This window comes from Littorina saxatilis, linkage group LG12 (genome assembly GCF_037325665.1).
Source record: "Littorina saxatilis isolate snail1 linkage group LG12, US_GU_Lsax_2.0, whole genome shotgun sequence".
Classification (NCBI taxonomy): Eukaryota; Metazoa; Mollusca; class Gastropoda; order Littorinimorpha; family Littorinidae; genus Littorina; species Littorina saxatilis.
The window spans coordinates 34,851,445-34,870,902 of record NC_090256.1 but is presented as its reverse complement, the minus strand read 5'-3'; the positions used below and the strand labels follow the sequence as shown (position 1 = coordinate 34,870,902).

The following is a 19,458-nucleotide window of genomic DNA, read 5'->3' as shown; positions in this document are numbered from 1 at the left end:
AACCTTTAACACACACTTATGAACATACACCTATTCTCCTCGTAGCATTTGTAAGTAAACATATATTCCTTTCAACCACTCCTGTTTGTCAACTGGATATGGACATAATACTTTTTGTCTGGCCTCACCTGGTTGGGGATCAACTGGAGAATCCTGTCTCTTTGATTTGTCCAACTCCGTTATCTGCAAAAAAAAGTGGAGATGCTCAGGAAAAAGTCAAAGAGAATATTAGTTTTGACCTAAATGCCAATTCTTTCAACAACAATTAACACATAATGATAAAACCTTTTCAATGATTTTAATTATTGGCATATGGTGCTCTAGATCTGTCAACACTTGTCTTCAAACAGGAAAATGTTACTGTGTTATCCAATCTCCAAATATCTCATGCCATAACCTGACAAAAACAGAACGTAATTATATCTAACCAGAGGATAATACTTGTATGACTCACGTTCATCATACCATATTCTGAATTAATAACAAATTAAATGCTGTCCTAGCTCCATAAATGTTCAAGTACATTTTAAATTTCCTTCCTTTCACTCAACGTTGAACTAAGCTGACATTTGACCAGAATGACAGCCAGACTTGGATCATGTCTAGAGGCCATCAAACCTGTTGAAGTGTGAGAAGTTGAAAAGCTATAAATCTCCAAAACTTTAAAAAAAAAAATTTTTTTGCCCGAGCTTGATCCCATTATGACCTTGAAATTTAGAGGAGCATCAACCAGATTTGGATCATATAAACTTGGCCAAAGAATTATTGCAACAAAATTCGCACCCAAATTAAAACATTAATTACCGTGTAATTTCATTAACACTTTATATGCAAGTTAAGGCCGTTCACTTGACTATCAGGATCACTTTTTGGATTAAGTATATCTTTTACAGGGATCACGTGACCGCCGCTCAAATAAGGGTACTGTCAAAATCGACCTGACAATAACGGAAGGGACCAATTACAAATCGACTCAAAATCATAATATGCATAACTTGGCAACTTTTACATACGAGAAGAAAGTCAAATCAATTGTCTACCCTGAACAGGTTGATTTGTTTAGCTAGCTTGGGGGCGGGGGGGGGGGGGGGGGGTATAAAATACCTGGGAGACAGAATCACGTTACGTGTTAAGATTTTAGGTTTTAAGTTAGGTTTTGCTGGTAAATTGAACTATAGTAGGGCGAATTTTTAGCAGAAAGAATCTTGAGATTCTCTTTCAATAAATTGGCAGTGTAGGAGCAGAGTTAGTTTCAACGGATGATCCACTTAATTTCGAGCTTGTTCTGTTAAGTTTCCGGAAGGATCCAAAAGAACGACAGGAGAAAAATCATCGTGAGTAGATAGAAAGTAAACTTCATCAGACCAGTTAGGTCTGCAGAAATATAGCTAGTCAGGTGGGATGTAAACATTAGAGAACGTATGTGCGCTTGTTAGACCCGATGCAGTCGGGTTTGGACATCGTATTGTATAGGTTCTTTCATAAATAGGGGGACTATCATTTTCGGAGCTGGGTCAAACTTTCATTGGAGAGATAGGGTTTCGGCCTTGGTTTCACAACAAACAAAATAGAACTTAGAAGTCTTAGACAGCAATCGTAATAAATTCTTAGCCTGGTGAGGAAAGAACCGCTCTTCCGTTTGTAGCCAAACAAATAAATAGCTTACTTCCGGAATTTCCCCCCTCCCATCAATAGTCAGTTAGCGAACAAATATATCCTGTACGGGATCAACCGTAGCTAGTTTAAGACACCGGGCTGGAAAACCTGAACGTAGATAGGATACGCTGGGGGGGAGATTAGGTAACTTTTATTGACATTTACTTGTGTGAACGCGTGTGCCGGCACCTGTGATTTGTACGCCATGTATTTTTGTATTGATGTGTAATTTATGCTGGTCACTTGACCTTTTATAAACTTAAACGTTGTTAGAAATACACAACTGACGTGTGGGCTCCCTCTATGTCTGATTGACGTTCAGATTGTTGAGTTCTTGTTCTGTTATTGTTGAATTTATTTATTGACCAGTCAAGCCGGAATCTTAGGGAAAGCAGTAGACTAAGGATAGATTTGCATTGCGCAAGGGGGTAGGATAACACAACGCGAGGCCAGAACATCACACAAGTTAACAACGATCGCATGCGCTAGTTTACAACGCTGGGCAGAGAAAACAAATGTAGGGAAAATTATCTCTCTACTCCTCTTCACAACTTACACTAGTTCTCGACGGCAATTAGCTTAGATAACATCGAGATAGGCTTAGAATTAGGAGAACTGCCACAATAAAATCGTTTTCTATGTTTTACCAAAACATGACCCCACTGTGACTGACTTTTTGTCAACCATTAGCTTTTTCATGTCTGGAGGTCATTGAATCCTGGCATTGTGATGTTTCAAACCTCTAGCTTCAAAATAGTAATTTCTCTCTCTTTTTGAATGTTAAAGATAGTATACCGAAATTTTTCTGATGAATTTGGACCTTAAAAAGTTCAGAGGACATTCGCTGTACTGTAATTTAGAAACACTTGCAATTATTTGAAAATACACCACGCAAAACTTACGTTCAACTTCAAGCGCGATTTTTTTGCAGCATGCGTTGCGGTTACATAGATATTTGCAAAACTATTCATCCGATTGTCATAAAATTTGGCACACTGTTTTATCATGTATTGTTTTACGTTCCGTTCTTCGGAATAAGAATTGCGAAGAAAGTTCTCATTTTTGTTACGGTTATTCTATCTGATACTTGTTTGGGCTGGTTGAAAACAACCTTTTTGTACATTTGCCAGAAAGCTGGAGGAACAAAACGCAGAGGAGTCATTTTATGACACTTTAGCCAAATTTGGTGACAATCGGATAAATAGTTTTGATCAAATGTGTGTAACGTACGCTACTCCGACCATTAACGTTGCATCACCACACTTGGTCCTAAAAATCTGATATTATGAAATTGTTTCCGCAGGTAACATAATTAAATTAGCACCCTGCATTCCTTAATAATTCAAGTATATACCGAGCAAGTTTTGTGCAAATCGAGTTGTTTTCAAGTGTGTAGCGAGAACACACAAAAATGCAATTTTGCGCAAAATCCATGGGGGTTTCCTTACCTTAGTTCTCATACAATCAAATCATCATCAATTAAATTTCCATCTTTTTGGAACCTGGTCAAAAATGGCTGATTAGTAATCGATTTTGTTTCCTTTTCGTTTTTCGAACCTGGTGTACAAAACTGTGGTTTTCGTTGATGCTGTTGGTAGTGGTGGCCGGTGCTTGATTCAGAGATGGATACTGTGTTTAAGCTTGAAATTAAACAATTAGCAGTCAAACTTCATTCCACAAAAATTAATGTTGAAGCTTTCATTAGAATGCTTACTTCAACTTTATATAAGCCTAATAACTAAAATAATGTTCACAACAAACATGCTTGACATGTTAATAAGAAGGTTGGTCATACAGGCTGGTATATTTAAATTCCTCTTAACTCTTTCCGCCCTGCGCCCGACAGTTTGTCGGGCGCTCCTTAGCAGCTTTCATTACCAGTGTGCCCGACAAACTGTCGGGCGGTGACACGCATCTTCTCTGACCTTGTTTCTGATCTAAAAATAGAAGACAGGTCACAAGCAAGGGAGGTAAATCTGTTCCCACTTCCTTCTTCTTTGTTTGGAGCAATTTGGCGAACGAAAATCGTCCGATTGAGTGTTTTTTGAGCATTTTTCCTGCGAAATATGAGCAACCAACGCCGCTACTCGTTGAGGCAGGTTCTTGACGAGATTTTCCTCGACGATGACAGTGATTATGATGCCGAATGCGACGTTTCTTCGTCTCAATCGAGTGAAACAAGTGGTGATTTGAGTGGACAAGACCTGTGCGCGGGCTTCGATGCAAATGTGAGACAGAAACATCCTGTGACTTGTTGGAACAACTGTGACAGAGTGGTGTGTTTACATACTTTTTGGTGTTGTGTTTGTGACTTGGAAGAAGGATTTCTTTGAACTTTACACACTTCAGAAGGTACTGACTGCTACTCAACAGGTAAGAACATGCACTTATCATACAACACACAAAATTTTATGTGTCTACAACTATTAGTTGCAGAGTTAGAAGCGCTTTAGTGAAGTACCCATCAGATTTGCACTACAGTGCCAAAACCCTCCAGGCTGGAGAGGCTGCTGAGCCTGCACTGCAGTCAGGGCTGATAGGGTTAACTTCAACGATTTTCTTTCTTTCTTCAAATAATATAAACATGTGAAATACGACTACGAGAGTAGCTCTTCCTAAACTTGTATAGTATTAGTAACATTAAGTATCTTCCTAAACATGTATAGTATTAGTAACATCAAGTATCTTCCTAAGCATGTAACATCACAACAGAGAGACAAAAGAAGGAAAATTAGAAAACGAACAACACAAAAGAATTAAGTAGAAAAGAGAAAGACAAAGAATTAAACAAATCTCTAAACGCTCCTTTGCCCACTTGCCCTTGCACAACCGCCATTCACTCCCCTTCCGAAAGTCTACTCCAACACCCCTCCCCCCCCCCCCCCCCTTCCCCAACGCTGTCATTCACTAGGTGATGAATAGCTTACACAAGAGTTACAGTGGTACCTGCGATGAAAGGACACCCTTGGGACCAGCCAAAAGTGTCCCTACATTGCAGGTGGCCTTTGATGACAGGTATACTTTGGTAGAGATAATATAAAAAGGGACAAGAGAATGTGTCCTTTTTAGGGAGGTGTCGTCTCATGGGAGGGTCCACACATTGCAGGTCCTGCTGTATTACCTTTTTCAGCACATTTTCCACTTGTTCCTTCTGACCACAGACCTGGACAACTGATGAATTTGTCAGTGGTTGAGTAGCACCCTTTCCAGGACCTAAATTAAAAGTTAAAAAAACTATTTCACAACTTTGGAAAACTTTTTTTCAAGCTGGTCTATGTAGCAGTATATGCTATTGCATACCACGTACAAAAAAATCTTACTGTTACTTCACATCTGAACAAACCATGGAACAACGCTTTATTATATATTTTATTTTAATAGAGGCTGCAGGGATTCCGGAAATAACTCTGTCCGGTTTGTGTGGGTTGTGAAAAAGTGAGTACCCTTGCTTCTTCTGGGAAAAAACTTATGATACGTGGATCCTGTACACATGTGCGAGACACACCTGTTCGCAAGTGACTGGAAAAAGCAATTGCACTCACTCTTTCACAACCCTTACAATCCCAACAGAGTTATTTCCAAAAATTGTCTTTCGTTTCAGTAATATCCTCCTGTTGGCATCATTAAGGTCGGGGTGATGTGGGTTAGATTACAATTGCGTTTTGACACCTCTTCCAGGGATATGGCTATTCGGGACTAATGCGACAATGTAGGTTGTAATAAGCAATTAACAACAAAGCTTGGGTCATACACAAACCCCATATTCAGAAAATTAACTTCTTGCCTTTTCTCTGTAGAATATGGATCATAGACGCCCCACACTAATTACACTGGAGGATAAACACTGTAAAATACCTTCACTAATTTCCATAGAGTACAGAACCCACAACATCGGGACTGTGTAGTTCAAATTGGAGTCTCCTGTGATTAGCTCTGCTTGTGACAATTTTACTATGTACTGTCTGTGTGTTACTTTTTGCATCGTCTGGTGCAGTGTGCTCGTTGTTACCATTCCTAAGTCACTTGATCAAATACATTTTGTTAAAATCTTTTCCGTTCGACCACAGCATATGCGGGACTCAACTGAACTGAAAGACTTTTCACCTAGAAATGCATGTGTTTTACAAAAACATACTGATCTACTCGGAACAATGGGGAGAGTGGGGAGGCTTGTTTTGGCTCGAGTGTAAATGCGGCCCTCTCTGTTCTTGCACTTAAAGGCCCACCTTCCATAAAACATCAGTTTCTGTACATCACAGACACCGCTAGGCTTTTACATACAGTACAAACATCCTTTCGTTTGAACACTTACGGCTGCAGAACACCCAAAATGCTCACCATAGAAAGCGAACATTTTTCAAAGAAATAATTTTGCGTGAAAATATATGTGACAATTCCAAAGCCTCAAAGTAATGCTAGACACAACTTCTAAAATCTTAATAAATGGACAGCTTATGAGGCAAACATTGTTAAAATAACGAAAGAATCATTCTGTTATTTGACTGGTGCGTGAAAGATGCAGCTCTTTTCAATTATTAAGAGGGAAGTAAGCCACCCAAAACCATGCAACTTTCAACTCATTTTTTTATGCCACTGCCTGTCTACTGAGGTTTTCAAAAATGTGATACTGTTTGTTGCTGTCCTTAACGTCTTGGTTTTTTTTAAATGGATGGACGAAGAACACTTCATTACCAAGACTCACTGAGCGAACAAGGATTATCACATACTAAGTTTTGGAGGGGATCGCTTTTTTGGTGAGTATCAGAACAGGGAATGATGTATTTAAGTAACTGGCCAACCTCTTGCTGGGTACTTTTTCATGTCTCCCCATTCCTTTTTCGCTGCTTCAAACACAGTATCAAATTTGTCTGCAGACACAACCAGTATGACACTCAGAGGCTTTGCAAGCCCCTTTGAAACTCCTTGCAGGACACCAGAGAAATGTCCCTCATCTGAAATGATACAAATGTACACCCTATAGTCCTCTTACTAATTGCTAGGACAACTGGGGTAATTTATAGATGACAGATGTATATAGTACATGTGTGAAAAATAGATAATAGGTTCATTTGGACATTAATTTCTGTATATGTCAGTAGTTAAACAAGTCTTCTTTTGTATACACTGATTTTAAAGCCCTAAATATGTTGACTTGAAGGCATAAAAATGAAATGTTTGGAATAACCAGCCCAATTGGCTCCCTTTGTTTTCAAGCAGCATCCAGATCCATACTTATAAAAAAGGAAACAAACGGTGTAATGAATCCAAAAGTGATTGCAAAGTATACCTGATCATATCCTGAATCAATTACCATGTCAACAAATACGCTCACAATCAAAGGAATAGGTTGTTTAAGGCAATGTGAAGCACTAAAATTACCAACATAAAACTTGGAGAATACATGGAATAACTTTGTTTTCTGGGTAGTTATTGAAGTGACTAATAACAAGAAATGAAACATTTTCGAATACTAAAGGACATAGACTGCCGTTGCTATGGACACTGGCATAAACAGCGCCATATCGGATTTCTCGGAAACAATTTTACAGCAACATCATACATCAGACATGCATAATAGTTGGCGCAAAGATACACATGACTTATATCTACAATCATATAGAATTTGTTTTTTTACTAAAGACTAGTTGAATTTAAATTAATTTTTGTAATAATGATTAATGAATATGTGGTTAGAAATTCATTAATCCTTATTACAAAAATTAATTTAAATTCTTCTTCTTCTTTGTTCATGGGCTTAGACTCTTATGTTCACTCATGTTTTTAGCACGAGTGGATTTTTACGTGTTTGACCGTTTTTACCCCGCCATTTAGGCAACCATACGCCGCTTTCGGATGAAGCATGCTGGGTATTTTTGTGTTTCCATAACCCACCGAACTCTGACATGGATTACAGGATTTTTTCCGTGCGCACTTTGTCTTGTACTTGCATGTACACACGAAGGGGATTAAGTCACTAGCAGGTCTGCACATAAGTTGACCTGGGAGATCGGAAAAATCTCCACTCTTAACCCACCAGGCGGCAGCGACCGGGATTCAAACTCACGACCTCCTGATTAGGAGGCCGACGTCTTACCACCAGTCGCCACTGCGCCCGTCAATTTAAATTCAACTGTAGTCTTTATTAAAAAAAATCGTTCTATATGATTGCAGATCTTTACAAGTCTTGTGTATCCTTGTGCCAAATATCATGCTTTTCAGATGTAAAATCCAAAATTTTAATAATAAATTTTCATTTAATTAATATACTTACCCAACTCACAAATAGCAATTAACTCTAGTTCAGTGCTGGTAACGCTGTACGCGTCCCCTTGGTAACAAGGGAGACCACTCTAAAAAAGAAAGTGATCAATCCCATAAGGCCAGACTATAGCAAGTCTGACTTCCGTATGCGTGCGCATATGCCGCTATCTTATCATTCCAAACGAAGTCCAACTCACTCTTTTTTAGACCCCAGTACCACCACAGCGGGGAGGCGGGAGGGAATAAACGTTGTGAGTTGGGTAAGTATATTAATTAAATGAAAATTTATTGCTAAAATTTAGGATTTAAATTACATATCTTTACCCAACTCACAAATAGCAGATTGCTACTATAGGTGGCGGGTATATAGTGAAATTATGATATTAGGACCTGTCCTACGGCTACCATAACAGGTAACACGGAACTGCCGTCCTGTCTTAAGACGTCTCTGAGGTAGAAGTTAATAAAAACCTCCTCAGACCGCCAGTAAGCCGACTCCAGTACTTCAGCCAAAGAGGCCCGACCAAAGGACTGTCAAAGAGGAGGCCCATGCCCTTGCCTCATACGTTCTAGCTACAGTGAGAGGCAAAAACTGCCCTAACATCTCCAGACTGTGTTTGTCACCAGGTAAACACCTGTCTGATCACCATGGAGACTCACTTGGTTAAAGTTACTTTTGCAATATCCTTACACCTTGCTGTGTTAAGTGATATCATAAAAGCTTCTGACTTTCTGACCAATTGTCAAGTCCGTGAAAGGTACCTTCTGAGCGTCCTCACGGGACAAAAGAAACGCATCAAGCTCCCCAGGAGCAAGAATCCAGTGAAACAGTCCATCTAGGTAAGGTTGACTTCCAAAAACTCATACCTCTACCTGAGTCGATAGACCTCTACCCTCCTTAATTCAGTGTATAATGTCGTTTCCAACCAATCCAGGTTAAAACATGACGGAGATGAAAGCTAAGGCAAAAGCCCTTAGATTCAATGATCTAACAAGATCCGTGAAAGTCAGAAAAATCTCTGAAACTCGAAATGTTAAACTGGCTAACCGTGACTCTAAAGGAGCCAAACTCTTGCTTCATGAATTGAAAATGCAATTGGAAGCTGGTTTTCCCCATTTACCGCTTAAATGCCGAAGTTAAATCACGGCAGAGATGAAAGATAAGGCAAATGCCCTTTGATTCAGTGATCTAACAAGATCCGTGCAAGTCAGAAAAATCTTCGAAACTCGAGAAGTTTAATTGGCTAAACGTGACTCTAAAGGAGCCAAATTCTTGCTTCATGAATTGAAAATTGCAATTCGAAGCTGGTTTTCCCCCATTTCCCGGTAAAATGCCAGAAAATTTCGAAGAAACCCAAAAGACATAGATCAGTCTTTCTTAAAAAGAGCTGTATATATTCAAAATAGCCAGAAAGTACGCTTACTCCTACTTCTCACAGAAGCTACTAGAGTAAGCTCGGCCAATTCTGTGTTGATCAGCCAGGCTAGCCTTGAAAAGGGTTAAAGCAACGCTGTACCAAGCCATAACGATGTGACAGAAATCACATAAAGTCTTAAAATTAAGACATGGAAGAAAACAAACAAAAACCCAGAATAGGTGGATCGCCACCTGCATTAAACGGATAGAAGAGAAGAGGAGTTCTTTCCGTAAGAAACAAGCGCTTTGTACCAAGCCAGTCTAAGTGACAAGTGAACAAAACACAAAAACACCTATAAAGACTCTGAACCAAACCCAGAGTTGAGGCGGAAGCCCCTGAGTATCTCGAGGATACCCTTACAGTAGACATCCATGTAAATCGAATGTGAGAAAGCAAAGATGCCTTCTTGCCAGCCTTACGAGGTCTGGAAACCAAGATCTCAAAGACCCGTCTGCGCGACCAAAAGGTCACCGAATAGATCTATGAAAGAGACCCTGTGAAAGCGAGGGTATAGAGCCAAAAGCTAAAAGAGACAACATCCAGCCTGAAGCTTTTCGTTCGGGAACAAAAAACAGCCAAGGCCTGTCTTGCGCTTTCCCTTTTACCGTGAGCTTTTCTTAGTAGAGAAAACCCCGCGTGCATAGAAGCGGACTCAAAGAGAGAACTTTCAAACGAGAAAGAGATTAAAGTCTCGCCAAAAGAACAAAACTTTAAAGGCAGAGGCTTACTCTTAGGTAAAAACGGCAAAGTAACATCCTTTGTATCTGCGTCCTGTAGGACCACAAAGATAGCCATTTAGAACATAACCGCCCAGGTGAGAGAATAAAAGCAAGTCCAAAAGAGCCCATCATAAAGAAAGATGCGACAATCAACCCGAGCTAGGAGATCTTGATCCTACAGACAGTTTCTCCTTGCCATCAAAATCCAGACAGATGTCTGCCAAACCCGAGGGCGGTTCCGTAGAATGCAAAAAGAGAACCTAAGTTCTTAAGCTTGGAGTTAACCGAAGCCTACAGAAAGCGCACCGTGAGTGACACGCTACTTGAGCGTACGACACAAGCTAAAGCCCCCTCGCCGCAGGTATAAAGTCGAGCGCTGTCCACCAAGGAAGTGGTGACAAGGCAGACTCGCTTGTGAAAACTTCCACAAGTACAAAAGGACCCCGACAGAGGATCTTAGGGCTTGACACTCCAAGATTCTCCTCAGGAAGCTCAAATCAACTACGAACTGCCGCGAACAGCGACACAAGTGAAGTAAGAGCCTCCCCATTTCCTCTCCCTGTTCAAAAGCATCATAACGATCATCGAAATGATGAGAACCAGCCACCAATCCCGATAAGGCGAAACTTGCCAAAAATCGGAAAAGTTTTGAAAAATTTCAAACGCCGGAACTCCATGACCAGATACTCCATCCACCTGTCTCATGCCAGCTGGAAGACTGGAAGAGAAAGTGGATACAGCCTGTATAACGGCAAAGGATCCGCAGTAACGGAACCGGAAGCCAAAAGCCGAAAAGTGCCGACTACCAACACCACAGTGTTAACTGTAGAAGGCTATCCCATTCTGTAACCGGAAGACACAGCCGCAAGAGCGGAAGCGAAACCGGCCGTGGATTAGTAAACATCAGAACCAACCGGTTGCATAGAAACACACCGGACGACTCCGTTGAACCTCGAACCATTTCAGCTGCGAGCGCCACTGCCCTTGCTAACTTGAAACGGAACCTGAATTCAGTGCTAAACATTAATGCGGAAGCACCTTCATCTGAACAGCCGTCATGCATATCCGTGCAATCCGGAAGCTGACTCCCTGCTTGACTTAATTGTTCAACAAAAAGCCAGCCCTACTGCTCATTTCCCGCCCCCCGGGAGGGAGCGGAAGTTGCAACAAACTTCAAACATTTGCCATCTTCAGGGCAATGAACGACGATTTCCGGCCGCGGAAGTGAACTTCCTGTTCCTCCGAAAGACATCGAACGCAGACAGAGGTGGAGGAAGTTAAAAATGCTCTCAACCACCCCTTCCAGTCAAAAAACTTAAATGCCGTTATCAACCGCCCACGTCACTGCGCTGGACAACTTGAACGGCAAGATAAGCTGGGTGTCGTCCATCCCCATGGACGCACCCCACCACTTTCACCGGAGAACCCGGCTACACGCGGTCAATTGCCAACTCCAGGGCAATGGACAACGATTCCCGGAAGCTGAAGAGAACATTCTGATCCTCCGCACTTCCGGAAGTCGTCGGACCGGATAGAGGTGGAGGAAGTTATGCTTTGCTCTCAACCACCCCTTCCGGTCAAAACTTAAATGCCGTTTTCCGCCGCCCACGTCACTGCGCTGGACAGCTTGAACGGCAAGTTAAGCTGGGAGTCGTCCATCCCCATGGACGCACCCTCGTTAACCTTCCTGCTCGCCATCGTAGTCAGGTAGGTGACCCCAGAATGACACCCATGATCAGCACCAGAGTCACCAATAACTTAAATGCCATTTTCGTTAGCCCACGTCACTGCGCTGGACAACTAGAACGGCAAGTAAGCTGGACGCACCCTCGTTAACCTTCCTGCTCGCCATCGTAGTCAGGTAGGCCACAGACAGACACCCGCGGTCCGCTACTCAAAGGCAGCACCGTCATCAGACCCACCTTCCCGCTCGAGCTCAAACTCAGACCCAGGAGGTAGACCTTCAGACAAATTATCGTCGGCGAGACCGACTACTTCCTGCCCACCGGGCGGAAGAGGACGAAGATGCTCCCCGATATTCTCATAAAGAGATGGTCGGAGCCCCCCGTCCTTTCGCTGCTCATCGAGACTTTCAAGGCATAAGTAGTGCTTTACTGCCTCCTGAGCTCGCACACCGCTTTCGCTAGAGAACCTAGCTACTTGCGGTGTAGACATACCTTTGTCAAGAGTCGGCGTGTTCAGCAGAGACACCATGTGAACCCCACCGGCCGGCGAGGCATGGACATCAGCCCGAGTCACAGTCGCTGAAGCCTGAGCGGAAGTCGAAGTAGCTGAAGGAGATGACCGGATCTTGGCTAGAGAGAAAGCATCTGAAACACCGGAAGGGAGTGAACGCAGTTCCTCCCAAGTAGAGGACAATTCTGACAATAAAGTAGAAACTTGCGCGATAAGTGTCAGTAACAACGAGGCCCCGTACGTGGCCGCTAAACCAGGGCAAAGAGGAGACCCAGTCTCAGTAGGGGCTACACCCGAAAGACTAACTCCGTCTGACATTAACTTAGCTTGACCGGAGGCTAAATGTTAATCAGCCAAAGACGAAACCTGCGAACTAATCGCCAGTAACGACGAACGCAACGTCGGAGGGCAACACACCTGAACCACCAGATGCCCCCGACACAACAACATCCTAATCACAACAACATCTTTGTCACCGCGAGTGACCTTGTCCCTTAAGCGGACAAAATGGCGGTCGACGGCTTGTCGACCAAAACATCAAAACATTTGCCTGTTCCCGGTTCTTAGAGTGAAATGGCGGTTAGTCCGGCACTCTTACTCTTACTAGACGAGAAATCATATCTTAGAAGGAGACGCTGCAACAGCAGCCTGTCTCAAACTAAGTATAAACTTGGCGTTCTCCGCCATGACAAAAACGAACTCACGAAAAAATTCTTACTAGAAAAATTCTTACAAGTTCGCAAAAGCGCGACAAGAACTTGTCGCCCAAAACATTCATAAAACAGGCAAAGCCTCACCCAAACAGCAAAGGTGTAGATAAAGCTCAGCGGCAGACCAAGGGGCGAAGCCAGAGTCCGTAGAATCAGAAACAAGGCTGAAAACAGCCGGAGCGTACTTGATAAGCGACCAGTCTTGTTGAACGCCGAGTGTGGAATGATAAGATAGCGGCATATGCGCACGCATACGGAAGTCAGACTTGCTATAGTCTGGCCTTATGGGATTGATCACTTTCTTTTTTAGAGTGGTCTCCCTTGTTACCAAGGGGACGCGTACAGCGTTACCAGCACTGAACTAGAGTTAATTGCTATTTGTGAGTTGGGTAAAGATATGTAATTTAAATGTTGGTGTAAAACCATTTCCTAGAAATCCAATATGGCGGCTGTTTTCATAGCAACGGCAGTCTGTGACCATTACTGTTCACAATTTGTTCATTTATTTGTATAAGCCACTTCAATAACAACCCAGAAAACTAGGTTATTCCATGTATTCTCCAAGTTTAATTTTACTGCCGCACATTGCCCACTGGGGCATTCTACCTGCTTTGCAGAGACGAGCGAGACCCATCTCGGTCTTCAGGTACGGCTAGCCAGAGCTTAATACATGCAGTCTGGATGATGGCTGCATTTTAGTGTTTATCTTTTATTTTCAGGCAGACAGAGTGACCTAGTGTTTTTTTGACGCTTAATGTGACTTTTTTTCTACTTCTTAGCCACTGTAGTCATGCAAATATATAAGACCTGCCCTTATCACAAGAAGTGCAACAGTGCACAAAAAGCAAAATTCAACAACTGCCAAAGAGAAGAGGATTGAGTGTAAAAGCTCATAGTGAATATTTCTCACACAGTACAGTGGTACCTCTATATAACGACTTTGAAAATGTTAGTCAAATTCAGTCGTATTATGGAGGGGTCGTATTATGGAGGATCACACTCACAGGCACATGCAACCAGTCAAACAAAAAAGAGAACAGCCAGTCTATATCTGTGAAAAATAAGTGTCAGTATATATAGTTTTCACAATGAAACTTGACTCGCTCATTCAAGGGACAACTGCACTACGGACTGTCCACAGACTTGAGTAATTTAGGACACTCCACTGCTCACCTTCAAACTTCACCGACGGGATTTTGAGGAGAATTTATTGATTCAAACGAACGCGTGGTTGTATATCGTGTCATTCGGTCACGGATCGGGGAAACCCAAGAACAGTTCCAGATTTCAAAACCCATGTTCGTCGGCCGCCATTGTTAGCTAGACTGAAAATATTTACACGCGCTTTGCATACGTACATCGCAAAATTTCATGACGTCAACAACTTTCGGTTTTGGTTCGATGATCGGATTGCTTTCATAACGTTTCTGTAACTTTGCGTGTTTAAAAGGTAGGAGTTCCTGCACAGTTCTTTGCAAAATGAAGCAGACATCTGGCGAATGACCTTTATCTATTCAAAATAAAGTAATGACCTGAAACGAAACGAAAAACAATGGCGTCAGCCGTTAGTGTGCCGAAGTGATGTACACGGACAGGATTTCAGCACGTGTTTGTGTCCGTATAGCTTATACTCACTCGACTGGAGATATAAGTCAGAGTAAACCAACCCCGTGATAATTTTGGGAAAAGTCGTTATAAGTCCACGTATGGACGGTCGTATGTCGTATTAGAGAGGGGGACGTAATATGGAGGTGAGAAATACTAAGACAAAGAAGGAGAAAAAATCCGTCAGAACAGCCGGTCGTAATATTGAGGGACCCGTAAAAGAGAGGGGTCGTAAAGGGAGGTACCACTGTATTGATATGTATTTTGTTTGTTTGTTTGCTTAACGCCCAACCGACCACGAAGGGCCATAATTGTCAAAATCTTTTTTAAGTTAGTCAATAATACCATGACGATTTTGAAACCGGAACATTGCACTACATCTGAGAAAAAAAATACCGGTGATAATCCGAAAATCTAAACGAAATACTGTGGGAATAAAATCCTGAAAGTATTATCAACCAAATTATTGCTGGAATACAGTGCCTTTTGTCATTAGTACCCCTAAAAGAAGGCGCAAAACCCTCCCATTTACAACCCCAAATGCGCGACACAGAATCAGCAGGAATGGCGATTACAACAAAGAATTTGCAAGATAGCAATACAAAACATCCACTTTTATATAGATACTTGATTTGACTTTTGCCCCTTATGTAAAAGTTGCCAAGTTGTAGTCATTCTGAATTTAAGGCCAATTTCTTAATTGGTACGTTCCGTTTTAGTCAGGTCGATTTTGGGGCCAGCCTTATTTGAGCGGCGGTCACGTGGCGCCAGTAAAAGAAATCTTTGATCCGAAGTATATGCCAGATAGCCAAGTGGAGTGCCTTAAATGGAATAGAAAGTTTGAATGAAATGACAAAGAAATGAATGGGTTAGCTAGGAAACAAACGCTGTCGCAATATTTTGTTGCACAATTTAAATTAGATTAACTGGTAAATTTGCGTCAGTACAGATCTGGCAGAACATTTTCTCAAAACAGTACTGACGATACACATAATACCGGATATGAAGTGCGTCCTAGGACCCGTTCTTTTCAGGTTAAGTAAGTTGCAGGACCCCCTCCAAGAACTGCTGGTACGTGTTTTTGGCATCTATACCACCCCTAATAAAAACAAGAAGGGCAAAGCCCATACGACTCACATGCTTTACACATTTTTCCTACCAAAATACATGTGACCTTGACCCAAGGTCAAGGTCATCCAAGGTCATGCAACACAAAGCTGTTAATTCAAGACATAGGAAGTACAATGGTGCTTATTGGCTCTTTCTACCATGAGATATGGTCACTTTTAGTGGTTCACTACCTTATTTTGGTCACATTTCATAAGGGTCAAAGTGACCTTGACCTTGATCATATGTGACCAAATGTGTCTCATGATGAAAGCATAACATGTGCCCCACATAATTTTTAAGTTTGAAACAGTTATCTTCCATAGTTCAGGGTCAAGGTCACTTCAAACTATGTATACAATCCAACTTTGAAGAGCTCCTGTGACCTTGACCTTGAAGCAAGGTAAACCAAACTGGTATCAAAAGATGGGGCTTACTTTGCCCTATATATCATATATAGGTGAGGTATTGAATCTCAAAAACTTCAGAGAAAATGGGAAAAATGGGAAAAATAGCTGTTTTTTAGGCAACATTTATGGCCCCTGCGACCTTGACCTTGAAGCAAGGTCAAGATGCTATGTATGTTTTTGGGGGCCTTGTCATCATACACCATCTTGCCAAATTTGGTACTGATAGACTGAATAGTGTCCAAGAAATATCCAACGTTAAAGTTTTCCGGACGGACGGACGACTCGGGTGAGTACATAGACTCACTTTTGCTTCGCATGTGAGTCAAAAACTAGGCAGGTATGTTTCAGTGCAGATCTCTGTCATGAGGCCGTTTATTGTAAAACCATTTATATGACTGGAAAGGCCATTCATTCCATTCCGCTACAATATTCCTCAAACAGATTGAATTTATGTAAGGTAGTGTCTATACAGTCGAACCTAAAACACAGACACCCCCCAAAATCAAATTCGCAAAAGCAAGGTTCCCGCGTTAAAACTGACAAACAATCAGAATAGCTAAAACACAACATGTTTTGCATGTCAATGGAAAAAAAAATCAAATTTGCAGCCAGAACCGTCAGTTTTGTTCTCCTATGTTGACTAACAATGACATTATAGCATGGTGAACGTTGTAGATGTCATTCCTCTCAGTGACACGATTAGTGAGCTTAGTAAGGCACTAGGCCAGACATGCGCATCGTAACAAGGGCATACATCACGGGACATGGGCACTGCACTTACTCCCCACCATGCTAGAGAATATCTAGGTCGATGTACCATACATGTGCTTGCCTCTACTAAGAAACTAATAAAGCTTGGAACACACTGACAGGAGTTGCCTCAGTGTATGTGGTGAACTGAAAGACGTTACACTCAGAAGCCATTAATGGCGGTTTTTGAACCGCAATAATGAGACAAAAAACGAGACATTTCAGTTAATGTTCAAAGAATTGACTTGAAACTTTTGATGATTTGTGGTAACACATGTTGTAAAAATACATACGGCATCGTAAGTCATTTGAAACATTGGTAACGCTGTTATGCGACATGACACAAAGAGTTTTACAACTAATATTTTGTATTCTTCAAGAACATTACCAGATTCAACTAAGACTAAAATGTAATGCTTCCTTAAGCAGATATGGGTGATATGAGGATTTGAACGCGAGAGTAATCTTTAAGAAGTAGGATTTTTCATACGCGGACAATAAATGACAGTCTACGCCAATTGTGAAAAGCTCGCCGCTGACACGCTTGACTAAGCATGCATGGTTCCTAAAAGAGCATTTTCCAGGAACTTTTGTTCGCCTTTAAACCAGTGCGCTGTGAGCAGCCGCTGTTGAATATGTATACAATTACAGTTTAATTTGAAGCTTTCATTTCTCTTAATGCCTGCTAATTTCAAATGTTTCTGTTCAGTCTGATAAGATGCATCTTTATTTTAAACAATCTTTCTGGAATGTCACACAACAGCATAGCTAATGTCCCAAAGAATTAAGATTCAGTGTGTATTTTACGACATGTGCTAACACAAATCACCAAAAGTGTGAAGGCAATTCGTTGAGTGGTTGACTGAAATGACTATTGGGTTTTTTCTCATTACCCGCTAAAATGGCTTAAAAAAACACCTTTCATGGCTTTCGAGAGGAATGACAAATACAGTCCCTTCAGCATGCCATAACGTCGTTGATAAAATACATAGGAGCCCAAAACTGATAGTTTTAGATACAGATTGGATTGTTCTTTCCAATCACATACAAAACTTGTTGCGTTTGAGCTTTTTTTGGTCAATTTTAACGCGGGAACCTTGCTTTTTTGAATTTGATTGGGGAGGGGTGTTTCTAGTAGGTTCCACTGTTTAGAAGTCCTTTTGTAAAATCATGTTTGCTTGATATTGTTGGGGAATGAATGGCCTGTCCAGTCATATGTATAAGTTACAGCTCCGTCCATCCATGGTATCGCCTGATATTTTGTCGAGACTGGGTCAATGAATATGATGAGAGTGACGTCATTATATTCTTTCACCCCGTCAAGACAAAATATCACGCGATACCATGGATGGACGGAGCTGTAACGTATATATGGCATGACCAAAGTAAAGAGAATTTGTCATGGGATGTGGAAACAAATCATTGGAAATTCACCATGGGCAATCAACCCAAGCCTAGAAGTTGTAGAACTATATTTTGTTTCAGTCTTGGCAAGGCCAGTTTTGTCCAGTTCCAGAAAAGACATCATGAATTCATTCACCCTGCCGAGACGAAAAAAACAATTCCATGGATGAAAACGTATAAGCTTATTATCCCGTGACGCATCAAAGCTAAATTTTGTTTTGAAATGTCATTACAACGTACAGATAACTTATAACGACATAATCGCCTTCACAAGACAGGAAAAACGCACACTTTGTTTTTCGTCTGCTACAAATCTAGTCTTGTTGGTTGACGGAGAGAATAAAGCTTCAATCGTACCTTCATCAACAGGAATAAATGCTCAATCCGCTGTCAGTTCGCAACTGAACCTTGTTTTTTTCTTTAACTTTTTGGTTAACATTGAAACGGCAATCCAAAAGAGTGTTTCAGCTGTTTCAAGACACAGGCTTAGCTCCTTCTTTTGAGTTGCTTTTCAGTATAAAATGACACCGGAAGCGAACAAATTGTCGCGTATACTGTCGTCACAAAAAGACGTCATGACAAAGTTACACGCAAAGCGAAAGAGACTTTGACGTCATTTACTTTTGTTTGGAATTTTCCGTCTGTTCCTAGCTTGTCAGTGAAGACCTGACGTGAGTAAGCTTACCCTTTGCAGCTGTGAAATAATCAGTCTTGTGTCTCGGTCGTGTAGGTACAGAGTTTGCTTCTGCAATCATTGTGTTCGTGTTGATGACGGCTTCATAAGATTTCCATTTTCTTGTTTCTGCGGCTGCGCAAGTTATTTTGCCTAGGTCATGGCCGAACTTTAGGCCTACGGAGAAATATCGCTGGATATTTTCTCCCTAGATTAACAGAGACAAAGAAGGGAAGTCATGCTGTATAATCGAAAATTTTTAAGTAAATTTTCATTTCATTAATATACTTACCCGAATCACATAAAAGCATTGACGCAGTCTTACATGCTTAAGGTCTGAAAAGGCTACCCGTCTTAAACAATTTTAAAGGGGAGCAACCCAACACAAAAAGTGTAAATACAGGCATGGTAATGACCATCTACCCGGGGAGTTACCTCCCGTCCGGGTTACGTGACGTCACTAAATACCCTGTAAACACCACGTGTAACTCATACGACTTAATAGACTCAAAAAATCATATGCGGGGTTGGCGGGAGGGCATACACTAT

At 41.5% G+C, this 19,458-nt stretch overlaps 1 long non-coding RNA gene across 1 annotated transcript in view; it reads right to left on the bottom strand.

Moving 5' to 3' along the window:
- The window catches only part of LOC138981821 (uncharacterized), a 364,940-nt gene extending 348,530 nt beyond the window's left edge, over positions 1-16,410 (bottom strand). The window contains exon 1 of the long non-coding RNA XR_011460719.1: positions 15,703-16,410. This is a non-coding gene — a long non-coding RNA (uncharacterized lncRNA). The remainder of the gene's footprint in view (positions 1-15,702) is intronic.
- Positions 16,411-19,458: the final 3,048 nt, after the last annotated feature.